Source organism: Petromyzon marinus, chromosome 79 (assembly GCF_048934315.1).
Source record: "Petromyzon marinus isolate PM22_M1 ecotype Great Lakes invasive population chromosome 79, UKy_Petmar_22M1.pri1.0, whole genome shotgun sequence".
Taxonomy (NCBI): Eukaryota; Metazoa; Chordata; class Hyperoartia; order Petromyzontiformes; family Petromyzontidae; genus Petromyzon; species Petromyzon marinus.
This window is the reverse complement of record NC_133745.1, coordinates 9,392,642-9,417,753: the sequence shown is the minus strand read 5'-3', so window position 1 is coordinate 9,417,753 and position 25,112 is coordinate 9,392,642. Positions and strand designations below refer to the sequence as shown.

General features: G+C 53.9%; 4 non-coding genes and 1 pseudogene across 4 annotated transcripts; all 5 read right to left on the bottom strand.

Annotated features, from left to right (window-relative positions):
• Positions 1-14,115: 14,115 nt before the first annotated feature.
• On the bottom strand, positions 14,116-14,234 carry LOC142907534 (5S ribosomal RNA). The gene has a single exon (XR_012931065.1). It is a non-coding gene; the product is annotated as a 5S ribosomal RNA (ribosomal RNA).
• Positions 14,235-14,486: 252 nt separating this feature from the next.
• LOC142907587 (5S ribosomal RNA) lies at positions 14,487-14,605 on the bottom strand (annotated as a pseudogene).
• Positions 14,606-14,791: 186 nt separating this feature from the next.
• On the bottom strand, positions 14,792-14,910 carry LOC142907577 (5S ribosomal RNA). Its single transcript, XR_012931103.1, has one exon. It is a non-coding gene; the product is annotated as a 5S ribosomal RNA (ribosomal RNA).
• A 253-nt stretch (positions 14,911-15,163) lies between these two features.
• On the bottom strand, positions 15,164-15,282 carry LOC142907547 (5S ribosomal RNA). Its single transcript, XR_012931073.1, has one exon. It is a non-coding gene; the product is annotated as a 5S ribosomal RNA (ribosomal RNA).
• A 432-nt stretch (positions 15,283-15,714) lies between these two features.
• On the bottom strand, positions 15,715-15,833 carry LOC142907559 (5S ribosomal RNA). Its single transcript, XR_012931085.1, has one exon. It is a non-coding gene; the product is annotated as a 5S ribosomal RNA (ribosomal RNA).
• Positions 15,834-25,112: the final 9,279 nt, after the last annotated feature.

Here is a 25,112-nt window from a genome sequence, read left to right as displayed (position 1 = left end):
TTTGAATAGTCAGTGTTTGGAATTAATTATTTGTGTTGCCATACGCTGAAGTTGGCATCGCTTGTAGGAGAAGTAGCCTCGCTCCCTTTAGAGCGGTGAGGTGTGTGGGAGTGCATCATACGTATCGCCGCCCTCCTCCACGCAGCAGCCAGCCTCTGTCCACGGGGGAGAGTTGCTTGATCGCTCTCAGTTCTACTCAGTGGACACCTCTCTCCACTGCTGGATGAGCTGCGCGATCACGCTCGTGCTGGTTCGCTGACAGCAGTTTATCTCCGCTGTTGGATGATCTGCATCGACACGCTCCCTCTCTCTCTCTGTGTGGAGAACTCGAACGTACTCGCTGCTGGTTTGCTGAAAGCAGGTTTCTCTCCGCTGCTGGATGACTCAGGTCGCACGCGCTCGTACTGGTTCTCTAACAGCAGGTTTTTCTCCACTGCTGGATGACTCCAGTCGCACGTACTCTTGCTCTGGTTTGCAGAAGCTCTTGCTTGGTGCATCGGTCGATCTGCAGCTGGACTCAATGTAAATTAAACTTTCAGCAATGCTCTGTCTTTCAGCTCTTGGAAATCGCACTAGGTGACGCCTCACTACCCTGCGAGTCTTGCCAACGTCAGTGGGTAGCGACGCGGCCACTTTGGCTTCTGCTCGCCGCCCCCTGCTCTGCAGCTCGCCGGCTGGCGACCTGTTGCTCTCGTTCCCGATTGGAACTGCTCCTGAACCGACTCGCTGGTCGAACTCCCCGCGTTCCGACCTCCTCCGAGTCGAAGTCCCCGAGTTCCGACCCCCCTGGTCGAACTCTTCCGAGTTGCTCCTCCGAGTCGAACTGTCTCCCGAGAGTCGACCCCCCGGTCGAACTCTGGTGAGCCGACCCCCCCCCCCCCCCCGGTCGAACTCTAGTAAGTTGCTCCTCCGAGTTCCTCTTTTTATGCCCAAAAATCCCTTCACTCGGATCCTGCCCACAAGGCGGGGTTTCTTTCGATTTTTGCTGTGTCAGGATTTGTCCGTATGTATCTGCGTCCGTGTGTGTGTCCGTACGTGTGTCAGTGTGTGTCCTTGTGCATCACCCACGGTATATTCCGTTGTCATACTCCTACCATAAAACCCACAAGTAAAACAATCAAATGTTATCAATTGTCTTGAAGGCGCTTCTCTGTCTGGGTGCACAACCTGGAGGGAGGGCTGATATTCCCTCCGACTTTCACCGACGCACAGAGAAATGGTTAAAAAGTTTTAAGTTAACATTTCACTTCCTCAGAGTTCCACAGTTATGATTCTGTATTAGTCCAAGGTCTGGGTCAGCTTCCCGTTGTGGTGTTTGACTCGTGTTTCCCCGAGCGTATACACACTCCTACCCCGCGCTGCGGGGATACAAAGACGGCCGGGATCTTCCTTTCTCTCCGACCCTGGGTTTAACATCGCCCTTTGCTTACGTTGCAGTTTTGCTGTGCGCTTGCATTTCTTTTCCTCTCTACTCTTACTTTAACCCGGCTTATTATTTGCGTATGGGTGGATTAGAGCATTCATGTTGACTTAGGAAAACCTGAGTGTTAGGCTTCGGGTCAAGTCGTATAGAAATTATTAAAATATGTATATACATTTCATATTAAATTAATAGACGGGTGATGGTTACATTGACGTAGCTTGTGGCAGGGTTCAATTGAAGTGGGTATGAAGATCAATAACTTTAGCCTACCCTGTCGTTAAATTCCGACTTTAAGTTACTTTAATAGTAATGCAGAACCAATTAGCTTTTTTGACTTAACTAGATCTAGGCTAACGCAACCTCCCAGTGACCCTGGCTTTGTGTTTACGTCAGCCCTTTGCAATCCACTGCGCTCTGCTCTCTATCTGCTCCCTCTGACCCTGGGAGGGCTCTGAACGTCAAAATCGTGTTAGTGGGTCAAGGTAAATATGACCTCCACATGCCATGCTGAGGCCTGGTTTGGTGTTTTTATTCATTATTAAAATTAAAAGAAACAATAGAAATATGTATCTATATGTATTGAAAAATTACTTGTTAATATTAAGATGGAAAGGGGGGCATATACAACAGGTGTGGCGGGGGGTGGAGGGTGGTGTGGTGGGGTGGAGGGTGGTGAGGCGGGGTGGGGTGGAGGGTGGTGTGGCAGGGTCGGGTGGAGGGTGGTGTGGCGAAGTGGGGTGGAGGGTGGTGTGGCGGGGTGGAGGGTGGTGTGGTGGAGGGTGGTGGGGTGGAGGGTGGAGGGGTGGAGGGTGGTGGGGTGGAGGGGTGGAGGGTGGTGGGGTGGAGGGTGGTGTGGTGGTGGGTGGTGGGGTGGAGGGTGGTGTGGTGGAGGGTGGTGGGGTGGAGGGTGGAGGGGTGGAGGGTGGTGGGGTGGAGGGGTGGAGGGTGGTGTGGTGGAGGGTGGTGTGGTGGTGGGTGGTGGGGTGGTGGGTGGTGGGGTGGAGGGTGGTGGGGTGGAGGGTGGTGGGGTGGTGGGGTGGTGGGGTGGAGGGTGGTGGGGTGGAGGGTGGTGGGGAGTGGGGCACATCGTAATGGTGTGGGGTGAGGAGGATCGTGTTGGTTGAGGATGAGGAGTATAGTGATGGTGGAGAGTTATGCGGATAGTGATGGTGTTTCAAGTTTCATTTATTTAGGTATAGCCCTGTGAGCCATGCGGCTCTTAAGTCGGGTGCAACCGCAACCAACAAAATATGAATACAGAACATCCCAAAGCGACGACGCGCAACAGAAACATCCTGGAATAAACCAGGACATATTCCACACACACAAAAAACGTATTAAAACGCTGTGTGCAAAAATCACAATGTGGTGCAAGCCAACAACAACAACTATAAGACAAATTTTGATTTTGATTGTTTATATATATTTTATTATTTTGTTGTTTCCCTTCAACGTGACTTTACCGAAAGAGCTAAGAATATGAACTATAAGACAATTTAGATTAACCATATGTTTTTAAATCACCAAAAAAAAGCTAGAAAAAACAATGTAACAACAGTAATCTTAGGAACTGTAATTTTAAATTTAACAATAAACGATATACATAACACTGACGACAAAAACCTGCAGCCATAACTGGCAGCACGACACTCCCAGTGTATGATGTGTGAGTGAGTCAGCAGCAGCGTGAGTGAGTGTATGATGTGCGAGTCACTGTATGATGGTTGAGTCCGTATTAGGTTGAGTGAGTGTATGATGTGTGAGTCAGCGTACGATGTGTTAGTCAGCACATGATGAGTGAGTCAGTGTATGATGTGCGAGTCAGTGTATGATGTGTGAGTGAGTCAGCAGCAGCGTGAGTGTATGATGTGTGAGTCAGCGCACAATGTGTTAGTCAGCGCATGATGAGTGAGTCAGTGTATGATGTGTGAGTGAGTCAGCGGCAGTGTGAGTGAGTGAATAATGTGCTAGTGAGCCAGCACACGATGAGTGAACCTGTGTATGATGAGTGAATGGGTCAGTGGTTGTGCGAGTGTATGATGTGTGAGTGAGTAAGCGCATGATGAGCGAGTCAGTGCATGATGTGTGAGGGAGTCAGTGTATGATGTATGAGAAAGTCAATGTCGGCTCCCTCTGCTCGCGCGTCGCCCCCCCCCTCCGGCTCCGTCGCCCCCCTCCCCCAGCTCCATCGGCCCTCCCTTGGCTCCGTCGGCCCCCCCCGGCTCCGTCGCCCCCCCCCCCGGCTCCGTCGCCCCCTCCGCCCCCGTCGGCCCCCCCCCGGCCACCTCGGCTCCATCACCTCCTTCTGTCGGCTCCCTCGGCCCCTCACAAACGGCCCCACCAGCCCCTGCTCGGAGTGCGGCCCGGGAACGCCCCGGGAGCGCACGCGCGCCTCAGGCGGCCATCTTGGATTCGTCTTCTTGGTCTTTGTCGAGGATGGGTTGGATAGTGATGGTAAGGGGTGGGGCGAAAAGCGATTGTTGTGGGTGGGGAAGATAGTGATGGTGGGGGGGATGGGCATATAGTAATATTTGGGCGTGTGGCGGATCGTGATGGTGCAGGTTCAGGTGGATAGTGATGGTGAGGGGTGGGTGGATTGTGATGGGGGAGATTGAGGAGGGTAGTGATGGTGAAGGGTGAGGCGGATAGGAATGGTAAGGGGTGGGGTCAATAGTGATTGTGGTGAGTGGGGCAGATCGTGATGGCGGTGGGATGGGCGTATAGTAATGACGGTGGGTGGGGCAGATTGTGATGTTGGGGGGTTGGGTGGATCGTGATGTTGCGGCGTTTGTTGGATAGTGATTGTGGGGTTTGGGGCGGATAGTGATGGTAGGGGGTCGGGCGGATTGTGATGGTAGTGGCTGGGTTGGATAGTGATGGTGAGGGGTGGTGAATAGTGATGTTAGGGGGGGGGGGGGGCGGATAGTGATGGTGAGGAGTGAGGCGGATCGTGATGGGGAAGGGTGAGGCGGATTGTATTGGTAAGGGGTGGGGCTAATAGTGATTGTAGTTGGTCGGGCAGATCGTGATGGTGGGGGGATGGGTGTATAGTAATGGTGGTGGGGGGGATAGTGGGGATGAGGCGTTCGTTGATGGTGGTGGATGGGGCAGATTGTGATGGTGGGGGATGGGTGGATAGTGATGTTGCGGGGCTGGTTGGATGGTGATTGTGGGGTTTGGGGCGGATAGTGATGGTGGAGGGCACACCGAATAGTGATGATGGGGGTTGGGGCTTACTGTGAAGGTGGGGGGTGAGTGGATGGTGATGGTGGAGGGTGGTTTGGAGAGTGATGGTGGGGGGTGAGATGGTCGGGCAGGATGGAGGGGAGGCGGGGAGAAGATTTTCAGACGAAAATCTTCTCCCCGTGGCAGCGCCTCTTCTTGCTGAGTGAAGGCCTCCCGCAAAAGTCATTATAATATGAGAGGTTGACTCTCAGGTGGCCTCCCACTTCGTAGCCCTGCTCCTCGGCCACGAAGGAGGGGCAAGTCCTCTGGGCCCGCGTCATCACCCCCACCGGAGCTCGGGGACGCTTTGTGGGACGAGCCAAGCAGCTGCTGCTGTTGGGTCCAGCTGCTTTTTTCTGCCGGCGTCGTTGAGGTGACTTCTTGGCTGCTTCCATCTCGAGCCAGATGTCCTTAACAGCCGCCGCCTCCCAGAACCCGACTGTAGGAACTGGCGCAGGGTCGACCTGAGATAACTGAGGCCCGCACAGGCCCAGGCAGCAACAGCAGCTGCACAGCTGTTCATATCCCAGCAGGGGATTCTCGGCTGTCAGGAGGCAGGCGTCGTGGAGGAGGTGGTGGTACTCTGTTGACTCCGCTCCTTCACAGGATTCTGGGGGATGAGTGAGACCTAGGGCACAGTAGGGGGATGTCATCAGCACTGGGCAGTACCTGGACCGTACCCTTAATTATCATCATGCAAGTACTCACATTCGTCATTCAGTCATCCACGTCAACATTCTATGATCATTGTACTTAAACGTCGGCTGCACCCTTAGAATTGCATGGAAAGCTTGTGGGAGGAGCACACGGACCTTGGAATATGTACGACCCAAATACATCATTGCGAGGGTGACCTTGGCTAGGCAACGCATCTAGACGGCCATGTCATCAATGTTTTTATTGTAATTATATACTAATTATATTTTATATCAAAGTAATTGTAGTGTAAATTTTGATTTAAAGCTTTCGTGACTGCAGTAATTCATATTCTTAGCACTTTCGGTAAAGTCACATTGAAGGGAACATAACACAAACGGTCGAAACGTCGTGAGAATTTTTATTGTTTTATATATATTTTATTATTTTATTGTTTCCCTTCAACGTGACTTTACCGAAAGAGCTAAGATTATAATTGTAGTGTTCTACGATGGGGGCGGAGCCTGCAGAAGACGGGGGCGGGGCCACATAGGCCGTGGCAGTGACGTCACCAGAGGGCGGGGCTCGAGGCCTGGACCGTTGGCGACAGTTGGAGCGGGGAGGCCGTTGCCATGGCTACCCGGGTTTGTTGTTGCCCACCGACATCGCTATAATAAAGACTTTACTTGTTTACTTAGCGCTCGTTTATCATTGATTTACTTATTTATCGTTACCGAGACTATCCTTATGACTTAATTACTTGTTAAATAGATAGCAACTCGTCACGTTCTTTAGAAGGAAAACCAAAGAGGCAAATTTACACATAAGTGCTTCTGGCAGATGTGGCCACAGGCCAAAGAGACACGCACATTGATGTACTCATCGTCGGTATTAAATTATTGTTTACTATCGATCAAGGACGGGCACGTCAAAGCTATTTGAGGAAAGTGAGTGGTGGTGCTGATTGGTACTTGCTATGAGCACCTGCCCCTAGTCAGAATCAGAATCTCAATCTATATTCATACTGGAGGAATACGATGAACTATACAGCTCGTTTTCAAAGATGTTCAGTACCTTGGTTCGCCTCGTAGTCTGCGACCACTTCGGCCCAAGCGGCTGTGGAGGGGGACTTCGCAGGCTTCTCAGAATCCGGAGTCGAAAGGGAGGGAACGGGGGGGAGGCGGAGGAAGAAAATCGTGAAGCGTGCCGCTAAGCATGCTCCTCATATACAGCTACAGAGACGAAGATCCCCCTGGCAGCCTTGGACCAGTGCTGTGCTGAAGAGCAGCACGGCACACCACGCCTGGCCACCTTTGTCTCCCCTATGCTGATGTTTTCAACGGGGGCTCTTTACATAGGTGATGTTTTAACACGTTGAATCAGATACTGTAATCGTTTTGAGTCTGAGTAGACAAAGAGGAGGCCCATGACTTTTTCACTAAATACCAACCACCGTGGAATATAAATTCGCGCTACTCCTCTAGCGACACAACAGCCCTGCCTACTCCCCACACAGGAATCTACACACACACACAGCAACACTCGCTCCACTCACCATGTCAATATCTTTTCGTGCAATATTCTCGTATGAGGTCATCATTTGGAAATCTTGAGCATCGCAAGAACGCAGCTCTCTGCTCAACGCCTCTGCTCAAAATGGCAGTTAGGACCACGTGACATCGGTTAGGGCCTCGTGACGGCGCGTCGGACAACTCGTTGCGAGGCAACTGGCGATTTAGGTGACGTCACGGCGAGTCACGTGCTCCTTGGTACACGAATCAGAGAGGAACCCAGCACACGAACCACTCACACGCGCCTCGCGCACCCTTCTGAACAGACTCTTGGTAGAAGGTGCACACACACACCCCAACAAATACACTTCGTATAACACGCGTGAATACGAATGTAAATAGATGTTCCATTGTCCGAATATTTATTTCAGATACCGACGTACAAATTAATTAGAATATGTATTTATACTGGAGAAATCCAATCAATAACTCACAAACCACCCACCCACCCTCTCAAGTTCTCAAGCATACAATAACCCATTCGCCAAGCCGTGCTGGCCTTCACAGATGCTTGCTCACAGCACCTGCCCTAATAATCTGTTAGGGCTGTTGGGGGGTAGGTGCTGCGGGATCTGTGTCTTTGTGTGGGCTGGTGAATGTGGGGAGCGGTAGTGTCGTGATTAACGCACTTCGCCACGAAGCCGGCCAATCAGTTCGATTCCCGCTCACGGCAAATACAAGTGACGATTGTCTGAATCGGTTATTGGCCTCGCTAATTCAGCCTGAAATCAACACGTTGTGTAAACATCACTAGGGAAACAAATGCGGCCGGGGATGGTGTTGGTCACTTATGCCCTCGTGTACCGTGCCGTTCTTCATAGGTAGTCGCTAACAGTACCTGCCCCAACATTCTGTTAAGGCTACACGGGGGATCTTTGTCTTTGTTTGTGAAAGTGTGGGGAGCGGTGGTGCAACGGTTAGCGCGCTGCGAACCTGGAGATCAGAGATCTCTGGCGCAGAGCGCGCTCTCATTGGTCAGTGGAGTCGTGACGTGATGCTAAGAGAGCGTGTTGATTGGGGTCGTCAGCTTGCAAAGGGCTCGATGCTGGAGCCGTGTTCATAACAAACTCGACGCTCGTGGTTTGTATCATTGCAGAATGCCGCATCAAAGTCAAGTGGCTATGAGCTGCTTTGGTGTCCTTAAGTGCTGCTCCTTTCTCAAGAAAATACCCTTCCAAAAAAAGATACTCGATTAAAACCACGAGAGACCGTGCAGTGGTTGTTTTGGCACCATTCAGTATACATCATCTAAATAAGATGTTAATCTTTGAAACTGCACATTTTTTAAGATGTAATAACGAGGTCATAACAAGTGTCAGATGTAAAACCTCTATCCATTGTTTGGATTTCACTTCCCCATAATTCGGGTGCAAATTATCGCAACATTCAAATATCGTGTACAGAATATGCTCTTTGTTGAGACCACGAATGAAATAGATTTTACTGCATGGTTGTTCGAAACCATGACTCTGAAATCGTTTTGGTACACAACTATGCACTGCGAAAACCTACCGACAGAAAACATGTTTTTGTAACCAAACGCTCAATGCTGAGAGCGTTTGGTTATGAAAATATTTGTGCGAGTGTGCTGCACGGGACTTTGCCTTGGCTCGAGATTAACCACCGGTCTTGCCACGTCCAGACATGGTGAGGACGACGAGGACACATTGAAAAGGAGACTCGGGCTGGTGTACTTCAACTTATTTATTTCGTTGTCACCGCTCGTACATTACAGCAACACTCATCATCAAACCAACCCAGTTCCACGTTTTTCAGCCACTTTTAAACCTCTTCTCCACCAATTACCTTTCTCCCACTTCTCGCTCTTTCCCGATCCGCTCTCCGCACCAATCCGATCCGAGTGTCAACCACTCACTCATCAGATTGCGTTTCGTGCACGTCGTGCTCACACCCCGATCTCTCTTCCCCGCCCGAGCGTGCCGCGTGCGTGACGTGGTGATCCCTGACCTCCGACCCTTGATGCGTTAGGCATGCGTGATGTCGAGTGCGGAAGGTATGCGTGCTGTTTGTGTTGTGCGAGTGTGTGAGGATGGGTGACACATCCTCTATATCACCGCTTTCTCGGTTGAGACAGAGCCCTCCTCGGCTACTGCAGCTGCTGCAGTAGCAGCAGACGGCGCCTCACGCAACCGCGCATCGCTCGCGACTCCCGAGCAGAGCGCGCGGCTGCGATTCTACGAGAAGAAGAGCCCGGTCCACTCTCACGAGGAACTGGCGCGCAACATCAAAACACGTTTCGGGCAATTACCCTTCCCAAAGCACTCTATAATCAGATCGGCACAGCCGCAGAGAACGCAGGAGGGACGCGATATTGTGAGGGACGTGGGCCCCTGGCTCCCCCTCCGGGGGAGGGTTGATCTCGGGAGAGCTGCAGGTTCCGGACTCCTCGCTCATGTGAGAGTCGCCGCTATCCAACTGCTCACTCGTGGGGAGAGGGCTGCCGCTCCCCAGCTCCTCTCCTCGCGCTGGAGCCCCTCGGGTCCGCAGGTTCTGTTTGGGGGGCATAGCTCGGGGCTGGCGCATGGCTGCCTGGAATCAATATGTCGCTTCTCAGCCACTCAAACGCGACGTATCCGTTCACACAACCCCACGCACCACTCGCACGCGCTGAAGAGGGGGTCAGAGGGCAATGACGTCCTTCGCACACGCGTTGCCACCGAGGGCGGGCAATGGAGATTGTTTAAAGGGCTGTAGGGATAATCCCACGTGTACCCAGGCGAGTCCACCGTCGCTCACCGCGGGCACACGCTAAACAAAGGCAGTATGGATAATTGTGCGTGTACGCCGCCTGTCTACCTAACGCACACATTAAACACAAGGGCGGATGAGTAACCTCCCGTGCCCCTGTACGAGTCCGCCGCCGCTCGCCACACACACACGCTAATCACGAGCTATGCGCAGGGGCGAGCGCAAACACGTGGGTAAATACACACTCGCGCACAAACACAGGGTACGACGCAGGAACCCCGGTCGGGCCCGCACACAATGGCCGCCTCAACAGAGTTACCCACGTGCAAATCCCCGTACCACGACGAGCGGACTCACACCACCATGTGCCCGTTCCACACTCGCAGAAACCACATAACAAGGTTTGTTGATCACTGACGATTTATTCCTGGCGTGTCTGTGGGCTACTATTACCCGAGTCAGTCCGAGTCAGCAGGGCAGGTTTAACCTATCTCCCGATGGTCTAAAGCTGATCTACCTCGTCCCCTTGGAGTGAAACTCCCCACTCTCGCTTTCGTACTCACGTTCCGCCTGCGATGCGTGGGCCGTCGCGGAGAGACGAGGCTGCACGAGGTTCTTGCGGGGAGCGGGGCCTGGCTTCGCTGAGACTCGTCCCACGGACGACCCAGTGGCCGGCAAGCTGACTGCTCCGATCGCTCATTTGAGGAGAACGCGAACCCCCATCGTCGCTCTCCTCTCCCATTTTATCCCTCTCTACATCAAAGGTCTGCCCGGCTAACCCGCGATACCCCACCGCCATTGGTGCGCCCACCTCGGTGCCTTCACAGACGTCTGCTTCCCTCTCTACCCATCAACAGGGGCCGCCGTTGGGCCATTGCCATTGGCCACGGCGTGCAAGCGTACTTTTCCGGCCAATCGGATGCTTCCCCTGGTGCTCGTGTGGACCTAACCGCGGTGACTGAGTAGCCTTATCGTGAGCATGCAATTGCACGTCAATTCACGGCTCTGTGGTGTAATTCAACCTGGGGGAAGTCGGCCAATTCCCTGGCCCCAGGAAACCGTGAGGGATGTCCCTACGAAGAAGGCCCCTGGGTGAAAACCTGGAGGCCAGGTGACTTCCCCACGAGGTCCTACGTGGGGGGTGTGTGTGTTGTGTGTGCTCATTTTGGGGATGGTGAGGGAGAAGCAGCTTCGGCCTGCACGCTCTCCCGTGGTGGCGTTGCAGGCATGGCCCCGACGGAGCGGCTTCGCTGCTATGGCACCACATAGCCCGCCGAGGTGCCAGTCTCCGTCCTGGGTTGACTGGAGCATCTCACCTGGGTTGCCCCCACGAGGTAGCGCCGCGGGGTCGGCGGGACTCGCCCGGCCCTCGTGGCTGGCCTCGGGGGTGGTGGCTCCGTCTTTTGGGCTTTTAGCGGCGGTCTCTTCCTCCATTCCAATGGCTCCTCTCGTCCCTCGGCACCTGTGGGCTGGGGAACAAACTCAGAGGCAGCAGGGTTTAGGTGCCATCGTCCCCGCCCCCCCTGGCCTGGGCCGTGACCCCTCGGGGCCGAGCATGGAGGGTGTTGGGACCCCGGGATTTCGGGGTACCCAAACTGCGGGGTTCTCCCTCGCTGGGGCTGCCTTCCATGGTTTTAATTGGCGGACGTTGACCACCATCTCTCGGCCCCTGTCTCCGCCGTGAATCAGCACCGTCCAGGGGGAGATCTGCCGCCCCACGGTCCAGGGTCCGCGCCAGTAGGTGGTCAGTTTCCCCAGCTGTCCAGCCCCGACACGAGGGGTGTATAGCCACACCTTAGAGCCCGCCGAGTAGAAGGGGGGCTCCATAAGGGGTCGGGCGCCCTGCTCTTGGTGCCGATGCGCGGCCTCTCCTTGTGGGTAGGCCCCGCCCCGGGCCCCTCGCAGAGTCTCCATCAGGTGCTCCACGGGGCGGCTCCCCTCATCCCGTTGCAGTGGGGGAACGCCGAACAGCAGATCTGCAGGTAGACGAGACTCACGGCCACACATCATTAGGAACAGGGTCTGTCCCGTAGACGTGTGTACTGTGGTGGCGTAGGAGAACAGGGCATAGGGGAGGTGTTCGTCCCAGTCCTGCTGAGTTGCGGCCACCATGCATTTGAGCTTCCCAGCTAAGGTCTGGTTCATACGCTCCACCATACCGTTCACCTGGGGGTGCTACGCCGTGGTTCGGTCCTTCTGGATTCCGAACTCGCGGCACAGCGCCTGAAACAGCTCTGCCTCGAACTCACTACCTTGCTCGGTAATGACCCATTCGGAGATCCCGTGCTTAAGTACGTAGTGCTCCACGAATGCCCAGACCACCACAAGAGCCGTCTTATCGGGGATGGCCACCGCCACGGGATAGCGTGCGAAATACTCCACCGGTGGGATCGCGGAAATGGCCCCTGTAGGTCGATCCCAACCAGCTGGTTTGTCCGACTGACGCGGAACGGCCTCAGGGGTACCTGATATTGTGCCGGTTTCGGCCCGCATTGCTGACACGCGCGGTAGTCCTGTACCCAGGCGGCCACGTCTTGCACCAATTTGGGCCAGAGATATTGGCGACGCAGGGTCTCCCGAGTGCGCCGTTCCCCATCATGGCCCCCGAGCAGGTGGTCGTGCACCAGCCATAGCAGCTGGGGTCGCACCTGGGAGGGAACACAGATGCACCCTCTTACCACCCCGTTCTGCACACACAACCGGGCATACAAACCACTCCAGGGTCCTGGTAGGGTGCTCTTCTTCTCCCGCAGGGCCACTTCCACTGCCGCCAGATCCGGGTCCCGTTGCTGGGTCTGTCTCAACTGCTCGTCGTCCAGGCCCGGGAAGGCGCAGCCGACGTCCTCTTGGATCCGCCCGGTCAGGGTGGGGCAGTCCGTCGGCTCCTTCTGTAGGGGTCTCCGCGGCGCATACTGCACTCTCTCTCGCGAGAGGGGGGTTAGTCTCAGTGCGCTCCCGGGGGGGCGTTGCCTGTTGGCAGCGTCCCCCATGAAGCATGGGCAGGCCTCCTCTGCTCTCGTCTCGGCGCACACCATGGGCTGCCTCGACAAGGTGTCCACATTTTCGTGCATCCGCCCAGCCCGGTACTCGATCTGCAGGTTGTATTCCTGCAGCTGCGCCAGCCATCGGGCCATCTGCCCCTGCGATTTCTTGAATGTGAGATGGAGCTGCAGAGCATAATGGTCACTCCGCACCCGACATTTTCTGCCATACAAATACGGCCAGAACTGTTTACATGTGAAGATCACGGCATACAGTTCCTGACGGGTCACGCAATAGTTCAGCTCGGCCCTGCTCAGGGTCCAGCTGGCGTATGCGATGGCCCGTTCCATCCCATCCTGCACCTGTGACAACACCGTGCCCAGCTCATAGCTGCAGGCGTCGGTGTCCAAAATCAAATCGGTGGAAAAATCCGGGAAAGCCAGGGTGGGGGTATGGGTGAGGTGGTCTTTGAGGGTGGTGAAGGCCGTCAGGCGGCCTCCGTCCACTGATAAGGGTTCTTAGGGGAAGTGAGTTGGGTGAGGGGGCGTGCAATCTCGCTGAATCCCTTTACAAATCGACGATAATAGGTGGCGTGCCCCAAGAATGACCTGATCTCCGTCAGGTTCCTTGGCCATGGCCATTCCACTATGGCGCGTACCTTCTCCGGATCGGTGCGCAACCCTGCCTCGCTGATTCGGTGTCCAAGGTACCCCACCTCGTGCTGCGCAACATAACACTTACGTGGCTTGAGTTTGAGATGGGCTGCTCGCAGTCACTGGAACACCTCTCATAACCTGGACCAGTCCTCAGACAGAGATATACTGAACACTATCACGTCAACCAGGTAAATTAGGCACTGTTCCCACTGCAAGCCCCGCATCACCAGCTCCATCAACCACTGGAACGTCGCAGGCACATTAGTGAGTCCGAACGGGAGTATCCGAAACTCAAACAGTCCCATCGGTTTGGTAAATGCAGTCTTTGGCCGATCCTCCTCCGCCATATCCACCTGCCAGTACCCGGATGCTAGATCGAGGGTGGAAAAATACCACGCCACCGCGAGGCTGTCAAAGGTGTCATCGATGCGGGGGATGGGGAAGGCATCGCCGAGGGTGACTGCGTTCAACTTTCGGTAATCAACACAAAATCGGGTCGACCCATCCTTTTTCATCACCAGTACCACCGGGGCAGACCAGGGGCTCGCTGAGGGTAGGATTATGTTATCTCGGAGCATTTCCACGATGGCCTCTTTAATCTGGGCCCGTTCAGGCGCGCCCACTCGGTATGCGGGGAGTTTAATTGGTCGGGCGGCACCGGTGTCAATTTGGTGCTTAACAAGGTCAGTCCGGCCCACATCCGAATCGTGCTCACTGAACACGTCGGCGTCATCGCTCATGAAAACGTTTATTCTGAGCTCCTGGTTTAGCCCCGAATGAGTGGCATCAAACAGTATTTTACAATAAAATATTGATCCCAATGCAGTACACCATATCGACGTGAAATTGGCAGGTGCACTCACTGGATGAGACGAAGTGTAAAAAGCGACCCATCCAGATACAACAATGCAAAAGCCTACAATACCTGGTATTCCCAGGCAGTCTCCCATCCAAGTACTAACCAGGCTCGACTCTGCTTAGCTTCCGAGATCAGACGAGATCGGGCGCATTCAGGGTGATATGGTCGTAGGCCATGCTTGGAAAGACCTGTCGCACATTCAGATGTATAAAACAATCAACATTCAACTATACTTCTGGAGGTCATCGCTCATAAAACCTTTATTCTGAGCTCCTGGTTGAGCCCCGAAAGAGTGGCATCAAACATTATTTTACGATAAAATATTGATCCCAATGCAGTACACCATATCGACGTGAAATTGGCACGTGCACTCACTGGATGAGTCGAAGTGTAAAAAGCGACCCATCCAGATCCAAAAATACAAAATCCTACAACACCTGGTGTTCCTAGGCAGTCTGCCATCCAAGTACTCACCATGCTCAACCCTGCTTAGCTTCCGAGATCAGACGAGATTGGGCGCATTCAGGGTGATATGGTCGTAGGCCATGCTTGCACACACCTGTCACACATTCAGATGTATAAAACAATTAAAGTTCAACTATATTTCTGGAAATCATCGCTCATGAATACGTATATTCTGAGCTCCTGGTTGAGCCCCGAATAAGTGGCATCAAACAGTCTGGATGAGTCGAAGTGTAAAAAGCGACCCATCCAGATATAACAATGCAAAAGCCTACAACACCAGGTATTCCCAGGCAGTCTCGCATCCAAGTACTAACCAGGCTCGACTCTGCTTAGCTTCCGAGATCAGATGAGTTCGGGCGCATTCAGGGTGATATGGACGTAGGCCGTGCTTGCAGAGACCTGTCGAACACTCATATGTATAAAACAATCAACATTCAACTATACTACTGGAGGTCATCGCTCAGGAAAACGTTTATTCTGAGCTCCTGGTTTAGCCCCGAAAGAGTGGCATCAAACAGTATTTTACGAGAAAATATTGATCCCAATGCAGTACACCATATCGACGTGAAATTGGCAGATGCACTCACTGGATGAGTGGAAGTGTAAAAAGCGACCCATCCAGATCCAAATATACAAAAGCCTACAACACCTGGTATTCCCAGGCAGTCTCCCATCCAAGTACTAACCAGACTCGACCGTGCTTAGCTTCCGAGATCAGACGAGATCGGGCGCATTCAGGGTGATATGGTTGTAGGCCATGCTTGGAAAGACCTGTCGCACATTCAGATGTATAAAACAGTCAACATTCAACATAACTTCTGGAGGTCATCGCTCAAAAAATCTTTATACTGGTAGGAACGAAGTTGTAAACTGAGTGTACCAGCCTGCAATAGATTAATGTGTCCGTACGTCCGTCCGTCCCCTTTCAATACTTTAACGAAGTGAAATCTCGTGCTGTTGGGTGTATAAAATCAGTAATAGACAGCGCAGAGACTTGTCCTACCAGCCCACCCTGCAGGGACCTGTTTCTGAGCTCCTGGTTGAGCCCCGAAAGAGTGGCATCAAACATTATTTTACAAGAAAATATTGATCCCAATGCAGTACACCATATCGACGTGAAATTGGCAGGGGCACTCACTGGATGAGTCGAAGTGTAAAAAGCGAGCCATCCAGATCCAAGTAAACAAGAGCCTACAACACCTGGTATTCCCAGGCAGTCTCCAATCCAAGTACTAACCAGACTCGACCCTGCTTAGTTTCCGAGATCAGACGAGATCGGGCGCATTCAGGGTGATATGGTCGTAGGCCATGCTTGCAAAGACCTGTCGCACATTCAGATGTATAAAACAATCAACATTCAACTATACTTTTGGAGGTCATCGCTCATAAAACCTTTATTCTGTGCTCCTGGTTGATCCCCAAAAGAGTGGCATCAAACAGTCTGGATGACTTGATTCGAAGCTTTCGTGACTGCAAGAATTACTCTTTGTTTTTTTCGGTAAAGTCACGTATAAATAAAAAATAATAAAATAACAATAGCATACGACGTTTCGGTTGCAACACAAGCAGCCATCATCAGGTACAGAAGAGCTAAATTTACGAGAGAGAGGAAACACAAAACCCCAGATGTATATACAGACACCCAAGTAGGGGGGAACTAATACAGATACAACAGGGTACAACAGAGAGAGAAGCATACCAAACAATCAGGGTTTAGCATAATTTGGAAACCATATAAAGCAACACAGACGGTCGGTCAAAACACAATTAACGCATAGTCTGGTTGATTACGCTATTTCAAAGATTGTTAAATTGCAAGTTAAGTATGAAATTTAAAATACAGACTGCGCACACACACACATAGACATCCAAGTAGAGTGAACCAGCACAGACACGCACACAGTGAAGTCGCCTTAAATAGGCAGAGAAGGTGAGGCTGAGAGACAATGGGACAAATTAGCATGAGGTATGCATGGAACAAAGGAGGCACGGCAGCACACACTCGGAAACACCAAGGCCCACACACAGGCAGAGACAGCACAGAGACACAAATCCAAGCCAAGACACAAAGGCAGATGCACAAGCAGAGACAACACAAAGACACAGACCTAATACCTCCCTTAGAGGTGGTTCAGACTTGATTCGAAGCTTTCGTGACTGCAAGAATTACTCTTTGTTTTTTTCGGTAAAGTCACGTATAAATAAAAAATAATAAAATAACAATAGCGTACGACGTTTCGGTTGCAACACAAGCAGCCATCATCAGGTACAGAAGAGCTAAATTTACGAGAGAGAGGAAACACATAACCCCAGATGTATATACAGACACCCAAGTAGGGGGCGTGGATGGAGTGGGGGGTGAGAGTGGATGGTGTCGCGGTGAGAGTGGATGGTGTCGGGGTGAGTATGGATGTTGGAGAGGTGATCGTGGCTGGTGTACGAGTGAGCGTGGATGGTGTAGGGGTGAGCGTGGCTGGTGTAGGGGTGAGCGTGGATGTTGTAGGGGTGAGAGTGGATGTTGCAGGAGTGAGCGTAGATGGTGTAGGGGGTGAGCGTGGAGGTTGTAAAGGTGAGCGTGGAGGTTGTAAAGGTGAGCGTGGATGGTGTAGGAGTGAGCGTGGATGTTGTAGGGGTGAGAGTGGATGGTGTCGCGGTGAGAGTGGATGGTGTCGGGGTGAGTATGGATGTTGGAGAGGTGAGCGTGGATGGTGTAGGAGTGAGCGTGAATGTTGCAGGAGTGAGCGTGGATGTTGTAGGGGTGAGCGTGGATGGTGTAGGGGTGAGAGTGGATGTTATATGAGTGAGCATGGACATTGTAGATGTGAGTGTGGATGGTATAGGGGAAAGCGTGGATGGCGTAGTGGTGAGCGTGGATGGTGTAGGGGTGAGCGTGGATGTTGTAGAGGTGAGCGTGGATGGTGTAAGGGTGAGCGTGGCTATTGTAGGGGTGAGCGTGGATGTTGTAGGGGTGAGTGTGGATGGTGTAGGGGTGAGCGTGGATGTTGCCGGAGTGAGCGTGGGTGTTGTAGGCGTAAACGTGGATGGTGTAGTGGTGAGCGTGGATGGCGTAGTGGTGAGCGTGGATGGTGTAGGGGTGAGCGTGGATGTTGTAGAGGTGAGCGTGGATGGTGTAAGGGTGAGCGTGGCTATTGTAGGGGTGAGCGTGGATGGTGTATTGGTGAGCGTGGATGGTGTAGGGGTGAGCGTGGATGGTGTAGTGGTGAGCGTGGATGGCGTAGTGGTGAGCGTGGATGGTGTAGGGGTGAGCGTGGATGTTGTAGAGGTGAGCGTGGATGGTGTAAGGGTGAGCGTGGCTATTGTAGGGGTGAGCGTGGATGGTGTAGGGGGTGAGCGTGGGGGTTGTAAAGGTGAGCATGGATGGTGTAGGAGTGAGCGTGGATGTTGTAGGGGTGAGAGTGAATGGGGTTGGGGTGGGCGTGGATGGTGTTGGGGTGAGTGTGGATGTTGGAGAGGTGAGCGTGGCTGGTGTAGGAGTGAGCGTGGATGGTGTAGGGGTGAGCGTGGATGGTATAGGGGTGAGCGTGGATGTTGTAGGGGTGAGAGTGGATGTTGCAAGAGTGAGCGTAGATGGTGTAGGGGGTGAGCGTGGAGGTTGTAAAGGTGAGCGTGGATGGTGTAGGAGTGAGCGTGGGTGTTGTAGGGGTGAGAGTGGATGGGGTTGGGTGTGGCGTGGATAGTGTTGGGGTGAGAGTGGATGGTGTCGGGGTGAGAGTGGATGGTGTCGGGGTGAGTATGGATGTTGGAGAGGTGAGCGTGGATGGTGTAGGGGTGAGCGTGGATGTTGCAGGAGTGAGCGTGGATGTTGTAGGGGTGAGCTTCGATGGTGTAGGGGTGAGAGTGGATGTTGTAAAGGTGAGCGTGGATGGTGTAGGGGTGAGAGTGGATGTTGTATGAGTGAGCATGGACGGTGTAGATGTGAGTGTGGATGGTATAGGGGAAAGCGTGGATGGTGTAGTGGTGAGCGTGGATGGTGTAGGGGTGAGCGTGGATGTTGTAGAGGTGAGCGTGGATGGTGTAGGGGTGAGCGTGGCTATTGTAGGGGTGAGCGTGGATGTTGCAGGAGTGAGCGTGGATATTGCATGAGAGAGCGTGGATGTTGAAGGGGTGAGTGTGGATGGTGTAGGGGTGAGAGTGGATGTTGTATGAGTGAGCATGGACAGTGTAGATGTGAGTGTGGATGGTATAGGGGAAAGCGTGGATGGTGTAGTGGTGAGCGTGGATGGTGTAGGGGTGAGCGTGGATGTTGTAGAGGTGAGCGTGGATGGTGTAGGGGTGAGCGTGGCTATTGTAGGGGTGAGCGTGGATGTTGCAGGAGTGAGGTGGATTTTGTATGAGAGAGCGTGGATGTTGAAGGGGCGAGTGTGGATGGTGTAGGGGTGAGCGTGGATGTTGGAGGAGTGAGCGTGGATGATGTAGGAGTGAGCGTAGATGGTGTAGGGGGTGAGCGTGGAGGTTGTAAAGGTGAGCATGGATGGTGTAGGAGTGAGCGTAGATGGTGTAGGGGGTGAGTGTGGAGGTTGTAAAGGTGAGCATGGATGGTGTAGGAGTGAGCGTGGATGTTGTAGGGGTGAGAGTGAATGGGGTTGGGGTGGGCGTGGATGGTGTTGGGGTGAGTGTAGATGTTGGCGAGGTGAGCGTGGATGTTGCAGGGGTGCGCGTGGATGTTGCAGGAGTGAGCGTGGATGTTGTAGGGGTGAGCGTGGATGATGTAGGGGTGAGCATGGACGTTGTAAAGGTGAGCATGGATGATGTAGGAGTGAGCGTAGATGGTGTAGGGGGTGAGCGTGGAGGTTGTAATGGTGAGCATGGATGGTGTAGGAGTGAGCGTGGATGTTGTAGGGGTGAGAGTGAATGGGGTTGGGGTGGGCGTGGATGGTGTTGGGGTGGGCGTGGATGGTGTTGGGGTGAGTGTGGATGTTGGCGAGGTGAGCGTTGATGTTGCAGGGGTGAGCCTGGATGTTGCAGGAGTGAGCGTGGATGTTGTAGGGGTGAGCGTGGATGGTGTAGGGGTGAGAGTGGATGTTGTAATGGTGAGCGTGGATGGTGTTGGGGTGAGAGTGGATGTTGTATGAGTGAGCATGGACGGTGTAGAGGTGAGTGTGGATAGTATAGGGGAAAGCATGGATGGTGTAGTGGTGAGCGTGGATGGTGTAGGGGTGAGCGTGGATGGTATAGGGGTGAGCGTGGATGGTGTAGGTGTGAGCGTGGATGGTGTAGTAGTGAGCGTGGACATTGTAAAGGTGAGCGTAGACAGTGTAGCGGTGAGCGTGGACGTTGTAGAGGTGAACGTGGATGTTGTAGGGGTGAGCGTGGATGTTGTAGGGGTGAGGGTGGATGGTGTAGGGGTGAGCGTGGATGTTGTAGAAGTGAGCGTAGATGGTGTAGGAGTGAGGGTGGATGTTGTAGCGGTGAGCGTGGATGGTGTTGGGGTGAGGGTGGATGTTGTAGGGGTGAGCGTGGATGTTGTCGGGGTGAGGGTGGATCGTGTAGGGGTGAGTGTGGATGTTGTAGAGGTGAGCGTGCATTGTGTAGGAGTGAGCGTGGATGGTGTAGGGGTGAGCGTCGATGGTATAGGGGTGAGCGTGGATGTTGTAGGGGTGAGAGTGGATGTTGCAGGAGTGAGCGTAGATGGTGTAGGGGGTGAGCGTGGAGGTTGTAAAGGTGAGCGTGGAGGTTGTAAAGGTGAGCGTGGATGGTGTAGGAGTGAGCGTGGATGTTGTAGGGGTGAGAGTGGATGGGGTTGGGTGGGGCGTGGATGGTGTTGGGGTGAGAGTGGATTGTGTTGGGGTGAGAGTGGATGGTGTTGGGGTGAGAGTGGATGGTGTCGGGGTGAGAGTGGATGTTGGAGAGGTGAGCGTGGATGGTGTAGGGGTGAGCGTGGATGTTGCAGGAGTGAGCGTGGATGTTGTAGGGGTGAGCGTGGATGGTGTAGGGGTGAGAGAGGATGTTGTAAAGGTGAGCGTGGATGGTGTGGGGGTGAGAGTGGATGTTGTATGAGTGAGCATGGACGGTGTAGATGTGTGGATGGTATAGGGGAAAGCGTGGATGGTGTAGTGGTGAGCGTGGATGGTGTAGGGGTGAGCGTGGATGTTGTAGAGGTGAGCGTGAATGGTGTAGGGGTGAGCGTGACTATTGTAGGGGTGAGCATGGATGGTGTAGGGGTGAGCGTGGATGTTGCAGGAGTGAGCGTGGATTTTGTATGAGAGAGCGTGGATGTTGAAGGGGTGAGTGTGGATGGTGTAGGGGTGAGCGTGGATGTTGCAGGAGTGAGCGTGAGTGTTGTAGGAGAAAACGTGGATGGTGTAGGGGTGAGCGTGGATGATGTAGGGGTGAGCATGGACGTTGTAAAGGTGAGCATGGATGATGTAGGAGTAAGCGTAGATGGTGTAAGGGGTGAGCGTGGAGGTTGTAAAGGTGAGCATGGATGGTGTAGGAGTGAGCGTGGATTGTGTAGGGGTGAGAGTGAATGGGGTTGGGGTGGGCGTGGATGGTGTTGGGGTGGGCGTGGATGGTGTTGGGGTGAGTGTGGATGTTGGCGAGGTGAGCGTTGATGTTGCAGGGGTGAGCGTGGATGTTGCAGGAGTGAGCGTGGATGTTGTAGGGGTGAGCGTGGATGGTGTAGGGGTGAGAGTGGATGTTGTAAAGGTGAGCGTGGATGGTGTAGCGGTGAGAGTGGATGTTGTATGAGTGAGCATGCACGGTGTAGAGGTGAGTGTGGATGGTATAGGGGAAAGCATGGATGGTGTAGTGGTGAGCGTGGATGGTGTAGGGGTGAGAGTGGATGTGGTGGGGGTGAGCGTGGATGTGGTAGGGGTGAGCGTGGATGTTGCAGGAGTGAGCGTGGATTTTGTATGAGAGAGCGTGGATGTTGAAGGGGTGAGTGTGAATAGTGTAAGGGTGAGCGTGGATGTTGGAGGAGTGAGCGTGGATGATGTGGGAGTGAGCGTAGATGGTGTAGGGGGTGAGCATGAGGGTTGTAAAGGTGAGCATGGATGGTGTAGGAGTGAGCGTAGATGGTGTAGGGGGTGAGCGTGGAGGTTGTAAAGGTGAGCATGGATGGTGTAGGAGTGAGCGTGGATGTTGTAGGGGTGAGAGTGAATGGGGTTGGGGTGGGCGTGGATGGTGTTGGTGTGAGTGTAGATGTTGGCGAGGTGAGCGTTGATGTTGCAGGGGTGCGCGTGGATGTTGCAGGAGTGAGCGTGAATGTTGTAGGGGTGAGCGTGGATGGTGTAGGGGTGAGAGTGGATATTGTAAAGGTGAGCGTGGATGGTGTTGGGGTGAGAGTGGATGTTGTATGAGTGAGCATGGACGGTGTAGAGGTGAGTGTGGATGGTATAGGGGAAAGCATGGATGGTGTAGTGGTGATCGTGGATGGTGTAGGGGTGAGAGTGGATGTGGTGGGGGTGAGCGTGGATGTGGTAGGGGTGAGCGTGGACAGTGTAGGGGTGAGCGTGGATGGTGTAGGAGTGAGCGTGGTTGGTGTAGGGGTGAGCGTGGATGGTGTAGGTGTGAGCGTGGATGGTGTAGGAGTGAGCGTGGACATTGTAAAGGTGAGCGTGGACAGTGTAGCGGTGAGCGTGGACGTTGTAGGGGTGAACGTGGATGTTGTAGGGGTGAGCGTGGATGTTGTAGGCGTGAGGGTGGATGGTGTAGGGGTGAGCGTGGATGTTGTAGAAGTGAGCGTAGATGGTGTAGGAGTGAGGGTGGATGTTGTAGCGGTGAGCGTGGATGGTGTTGGGGTGAGGGTGGATGTTGTAGGGGTGAGCGTGGATGTTGTCGGGGTGAGGGTGGATGGTGTAAGGGTGAGTGTGGATGTTGTAGAGGTGAGCGTGCATGGTGTAGGGGTGAGCTTGGATGGTGAAGGTGTGAGCGTGGCTGGTGTAGGAGTGAGCGTGGATGGTGTAGGGGTGAGCGTGGATGGTGTAGGGGTGAGCGTGCATGGTGTAGGGGTGAGCTTGGATGGTGAAGGTGTGAGTGTGGCTGGTGTAGGAGTGAGCGTGGATGTTGTAGGGGTGAGAGTGGATGTTGCAGGAGTGAGCGTAGATGGTGTAGGGGGTGAGCGTGGAGGTTGTAAAGGTGAGCGTGGAGGTTGTAAAGGTGAGCGTGGATGGTGTAGGAGTGAGCGTGGATGTTGTAGGGGTGAGAGTGGATGGGGTTGGGGTGGGCGTGGATGGTGTGGGGGGTGAGAGTGGATGGTGTCGCGGTGAGCGTGGATGGTGTAGGGGTGAGCTTGGATGGTGAAGGTGTGAGCGTGGATGGTGTAGGGGTGAGCGTGGATGGTGTAGGGGTGAGCGTGGATGGTGTAGAGGTGAGAGTGGATGGGGTTGGGTGTGGCGTGGATGGTGTTGGGGTGAGAGTGGATGGTGTTGGGGTGAGAGTGGATGGTGTCGGGGTGAGACTGGATGTTGCAGAGGTGAGCGTGGATGGTGTAGGGGTGAGCGTGGATGTTGCAGGAGTGAGCGTGGATGTTGTAGGGGTGAGCGTGGATGGTGTAGGGGTGAGAGTGGATGTTGTAAAGGTGAGCCTGGATGGTGTGGGGGTGAGAGTGGATGTTGTATGAGTGAGCATGGACGGTGTAGATGTGTGGATGGTATAGGGGAAAGCGTGGATGGTGTAGTGGTGAGCGTGGATGGTGTAGGGGTGAGCGTGGATGTTGTAGAGGTGAGCGTGAATGGTGTAGGGGTGAGCGTGACTATTATGGGGGTGAGCGTGGATGGTGTAGGGGTGAGCGTGGATGTTGCAGGAGTGAGCGTGGATTTTGTATGAGAGAGCGTGGATGTTGAAGGGGTGAATGTGGATGGTGTAGGGGTGAGCGTGGATGTTACAGGAGTGAGCGTGAGTGGTGTAGGAGAAAACGTGGATGGTGTAGGGGTGAGCGTGGATGATGTAGGGGTGAGCATGAACGTTGTAAAGGTGAGCATGGATGATGTAGGAGTGAGCGTAGATGGTGTAGGGGGTGAGCGTGGAGGTTGTAAAGGTGAGCATGGATGGTGTAGGAGTGAGCGTGGATGTTGTAGGGGTGAGAGTGAATGGGGTTGGGGTGGGCGTGGATGGTGTTGGGGTGGGCGTGGATGGTGTTGGGGTGAGTGTGGATGTTGGCGAGGTGAGCGTTGATGTTGCAGGGGTGAGCGTGGATGTTGCAGGAGTGAGCGTGGATGTTGTAGGGGTGAGCATGGATGGTGTAGGGGTGAGAGTGGATGTTGTAAAGGTGAGAGTGGATGGTGTAGCGGTGAGAGTGGATGTTGTATGAGTGAGCATGCACGGTGTAGAGGTGAGTGTGGATGGTATAGGGGAAAGCATGGATGGTGTAGTGGTGAGCGTGGATGGTGTAGGGGTGAGAGTGGATGTGGTGGGGGTGAGCGTGGATGTGGTAGGGGTGAGCGTGGATGTTGCAGGAGTGAGCGTGGATTTTGTATGAGAGAGCGTGGATGTTGAAGGGGTGAGTGTGGATGGTGTAAGGGTGAGCGTGGATGTTGGAGGAGTGACCGTGGATGATGTAGGAGTGAGCGTAGATGGTGTAGGGGGTGAGCGTGGAGGTTGTAAAGGTGAGCATGGATGGTGTAGGAGTGAGTGTGGATGTTGTAGGGGTGAGAGTGAATGGGGTTGGGGTGGGCGTAGATGGTATTGGGGTGAGTGTAGATGGTGGCGAGGTGAGCGTTGATGTTGCAGGGGTGCGCGTGGATGTTGCAGGAGTGAGCGTGAATGTTGTAGGGGTGAGCGTGGATGGTGTAGGGGTGAGAGTGGATGTGGTGGGGGTGAGCGTGGATGTGGTAGGGGTGAGCGTGGACAGTGTAGGGGTGAGCGTGGATGGTGTAGGAGTGAGCATGGATGGTGTAGGGGTGAGCGTGGATGGTGTAGGTGTGAGCGTGGATGGTGTAGGAGTGAGCGTGGACATTGTAAAGGTGAGCGTGGACAGTGTAGAGGTGAGCGTGGACGTTGTAGGGGTGAACGTGGATGTTGTAGGGGTGAGCATGGATGTTGTAGGCGTGAGGGTGGATGGTGTAGGGGTGAGCGTGGATGTTGTAGAAGTGAGCGTAGATGGTGTAGGAGTGAGGGTGGATGTTGTAGCGGTGAGCGTGGATGGTGTTGGGGTGAGGGTGGATGTTGTAGGGGTGAGCGTGGATGTTGTCGGGGTGAGGGTGGATGGTGTAGGGGTGAGTGTGGATGTTGTAGAGGTGAGCGTGCATGGTGTAGGGGTGAGCTTGGATGGTGAAGGTGTGAGCGTGGCTGGTGAAGGTGTGAGTGTGGCTGGTGTAGGAGTGAGCGTGGATGTTGTAGGGGTGAGAGTGGATGTTGCAGGAGTGAGCGTAGATGGTGTAGGGGGTGAGCGTGGAGGTTGTAAAGGTGAGCGTGGAGGTTGTAAAGGTGAGCGTGGATGGTGTAGGAGTGAGCGTGGATGTTGTAGGGGTGAGAGTGGATGGGGTTGGGGTGGGCGTGGATGGTGTGGGGGGTGAGAGTGGATGGTGTAGCGGTGAGAGTGGATGGTGTCGGGGTGAGTATGGATGTTGGAGAGGTGAGCGTGGATGGTGTAGGGGTGAGCGTTGATGTTGTCGGGGTGAGGGTGG